The sequence below is a fragment of the Triticum dicoccoides genome, chromosome 3B, assembly GCF_002162155.2.
Source record: "Triticum dicoccoides isolate Atlit2015 ecotype Zavitan chromosome 3B, WEW_v2.0, whole genome shotgun sequence".
Taxonomy (NCBI): domain Eukaryota; kingdom Viridiplantae; phylum Streptophyta; class Magnoliopsida; order Poales; family Poaceae; genus Triticum; species Triticum dicoccoides.
This window is the reverse complement of record NC_041385.1, coordinates 775,816,087-775,820,183: the sequence shown is the minus strand read 5'-3', so window position 1 is coordinate 775,820,183 and position 4,097 is coordinate 775,816,087.

The following is a 4,097-nucleotide window of genomic DNA, read 5'->3' as shown; positions in this document are numbered from 1 at the left end:
AGTCGGACGTCTGAGCGACATCGCAAAGAGGGCTTTAAAAGAAATGCCACAGTCGGACGTCTGAGCGACATCGCAGAAAGGGCTTTAAAAGAAATGCCACAGTCGGACGTCTGAGCGACATCGCAGAAAGGGCTTTAAAAGAAATGCCACAGTCGGACGTCTGAGCGACATCACATAAAGGGGCTTTAAAAGAAATGCCACAGTCGGACGTCTGAGCGACATCACATAAAGGGCTTTAAAAGAAATGCCACAGTCGGACGTCTGAGCGACATCACATAAAGGGCTTTTATTCACAAGTAAATAATACTCATAATAAACATTCAATTCATGAAAACAAACGGGTTAGTCCATCCACAGGAGTAATCATTTAACCGGACTTAGCACTCATGCGATTCACCAGAGTCTCTGTCATCAAAGCTGACAATTGATTAGGATAAGATGGAACGAAACTTGACATGGAAGAGATGATTTGGAGGAATATATGACTCTGCAGAGTTTGTACAAATTTTTTCCCACAGTCAACGGATTTCCGTAGTCACGAAGGACTAGTTCCGTTATGGTATTTCGGAAGAAAACACAGCTAACCGGTACACACCCATCCTACCTCTCGATGCTAGGAATCACCCTAGTCATCGTCCAAGAAAAACTTTTGAGACGGGGAGATCACAATCTCGAATAGCATGGGATCAAATTTATATACGCGCGCTCTAAGGGGTGCCCCCCTCTCGGTCCCAACCGGAAACACCCATGCCCCCTGACCGGATGACTGGCTTTAATCCAGGGCCATGGAACCATCATCACGGCCTCTCCTCTTTGGTGTGTACCATGAAAGCGGTTTGCAACTTACTAAACCATATTCCTTGCGGAAAACATGTGGTAGTACAAGGAAGGAAATGATAGGTACTGGACCGATATGGTTTGACACTGAAGTCACATGGTCTGGTGTACGACTGGCATGCTACAACACTGCCACCGTAACCATCCTCATGCCAACACATGGCCATTCAAATTCACATTCATCCACGTATGGATCATCGAACTCTCTTACCTCATTATCACATAAAATAACGTTCATCGGTATGCTCACCGGCATGCCATGAAACTAACTAAATGCAAAACATGCCAAGACACTCATCATATCAAAAGTTCAAACATGCTTGCCTGGTTCAGAGTAGTCGGAGCCTAGCTCGGTGAAGTTCGCGACTCCGTCACCTCCTTCGGTATCTACGGTTTAAAGAAAATATATGCGCTAACGTAAATACCAAGGAGTGCACAGAAGGTAAACCAAATATTTTTCAAATAAATCTGATAAAAAACTAGACAAAATTTTAAAGAGAACAGAAAAAGAATCAATCAAAAATACTTTTCTGATAAAAAGTTATAAGGGTTTTTGTCCAGGGACTTATCTGTAATGAAACAGAAGATTTCCAGGGGCTAGTTTATAAAAACAGAAAACGCTTCGGTAGCGACTACGCCAGCCCGAAGAGAAAACGCATTCTGCCCGAAGGCGCTTCCAGAAAACGATTCGAAGAGAGAGCAGAGAGGCTGACGGTGGGGTCCCACCTGTCAGGTTCAAATGTTCAAACGGGGCGGCAGAGTTCGCCGGCGCCCGAGAGCCGCGGTGGTCGCCGGCGGCGATCCACGGCGAGGCAGAGAGATCGGGGAGTACCTCCGTGCTCAGGGTACCCTTCCACGTCAGTTGATGGTGGTGGAGTCGGTCGGCGAGCACCACGTCGACGACGAGCTTTGCTCCGGCGGACGGCGGCTCGGGTGGTCGTGGAGCTCATCGGAGAGGGCTGCAAAGGTTAAATTGAAGAGGGGGTTATGCTCCTGGTAGCTAGAGAAGGTAACGAACGGGGTTTGAGCGCCGGAGTTGGCCTCACCAGAACGAATCAGGCTGGAGGCCGAGGCGGGGCGAGGCGGCCGGAGCTGGGGGAGGAGACCTCCTCGAGGTCCCCCTAGTGGCCTGGCGGGGCTTTGGTGAGGAGTGGGGGTGCTGCGTGCACGAGTGTGAGCTCGGGACCCCTTTATATAGGCGGTCCGAGGCGGTTGCCGTGAACGAGGATCACCGGCGAGCGATTACGGTGGCGCAGTGCTCGGTCGGGGTGGTTAGGGGGTCGAGCGTCATCACGGAGGTTCAACGGATCCGTTTTGGTGTTAAACTGGCCGGGGTTTGGGTGTTAAGGGCGAGCTCGACGGAACGGTGATGGTGCGGGCCCGCCGGCGGCGGAGAGCGCGTTCCGTGCTTGCCGGCCATGGTGGCTGTGCTACGGGCGTGCGCTGGCGTGCATGAGGCCACGCGGAGAGCGAGGGAGCGATGGGTGGCGCGGAACGGCGTTCTGCCGTGGTGTGCCTCCTGTCGGCCGCCACGGGAGGTCCCGACGCCGCAGAAGACGCAGGCGAGGGCGAGCCAGCGCGCTACCGACGCCAGGAAGGCTCCACGCACGCGTGTGCAGCTTCGGACAAGAGGAATCGGCGGCGAGGAACGTGCCAAGGGCACTGTGGCCGCGTGACTGAAACTGACGGACGGAAGATGACACTGAAACTGAATTTTCTGAACTTTGAACAGTAACAGTGCCCACAAGGTGTTCGACCGAATGAAAAAGGCCTCTGGTGATTTTTCCTTGAGCTGATTTTTGGTGGAGTGGCTTCTCCTTGCTCAAGTAGGCTGCATGATTTTTGGTGGAATTTTTGGAGCAGTGTGGATATGAATTTCACCAAATTTGGCCAATCTGGTCCAAACTTGCAGAGACTGTATTTTCAAAAAAATTGAAAAGAGGAGGAGTGGATCAAGATGGTTCTGGGTTGTGGGTTCAAAGGACAATCCAGGATAATTGGTTTGAGGTCAAAACTCAAATGCAATAGGGCACTTGCTTTGGAAATCTCTCAGGCTCCAAATAATTTTCAGAATTGAATTGAGGGGAAACATAATTAGAGAAAAAATCCAAAACTTGTTTGGATTAGTTGGGACAGAGAACTTATGTTGATCACAAGGTGTAGGGGAGGTTTTGGAGGGGTTTTACCACATGGGCAAAAATGCCAAGTCATGGTGGTTCCAAGATATGAAAATCCCAAATTTCATGGAGTTTCTTTTTAAAAGAAAAAGATTAAACTCCCAAAATAATTTTGAGAGAGAACCAACAGAGAAGAAGTTTCAAAAGGTCAAACACCAAAGTTTTGAAGCAAGAATAAAGACCTTGCCCAAGGAAAGAAAGTTTTTTAAGAGGAAGGTTTTCTGAAAAATTTTAAATGGTCTCTTTCAAAAACCACAAAGTTTTTGCTGAAAACCAAAGTAAAAATTTTGGAGTGTCACAACACCTACCCCCTTAGGAAAAATCTCGTCCCCGAGATTTCAGCTGATCCTTAAATAAGTGTGGATGCTCTGTCCGAAGAAAATCCTCGCTTTCCCAGGTTGCTTCACTGTCGGTGTGATTGCTCCACTGGACTTTGAAAAACTTGATGGTTTTCTGTCGGGTCCTCCTTTCAGACTCCTCTAATATTCTTATGGGACGTTCTCGATAAGTGAGGTCTGGCTGTATGTCAATGTTCTCATGAGATACTTGTTTCTCTGGGTTGCTTACGCACTTCCTTAATTGAGAGACGTGGAACACGTCGTGAATGTCGGACAAGTCTTCGGGTAAGTCTAGCTGGTAGGCTACAGTGCCTCTTCGTGCCACTATGCAAAATGGTCCAATGAATCTTGGTGCTAATTTTCCTTTAATCTTAAACCGTTGCAATCCTCTCATCGGGGATACTCTCAAGTATACGAATTCACCAGGTTCGAAGCTGACCCTACGATGTTTCTGATCATAATAACTTTTCTGTCGACTTTGAGCGGTCTTAAGTCGGTCCCTTTTTAGCTTGACTTTTTCCTCGGCTTCTCTGAGCATATCTGGTCCGAAGATGCGGCTGTCTCCGGTCTCTGACCAATTTAACGGGGTACGACATCTCCTTCCGTATAGGGCTTCGAAAGGAGCCATTTGCAGGCTGGCCTGGTAACTGTTGTTGTATGCGAACTCGGCATATGGCAGGCTGTCCTCCCAACTGGTTCCATAGGTGAGGACACATGCTCTCAGCATGTCTTCTAAAACCTGGTT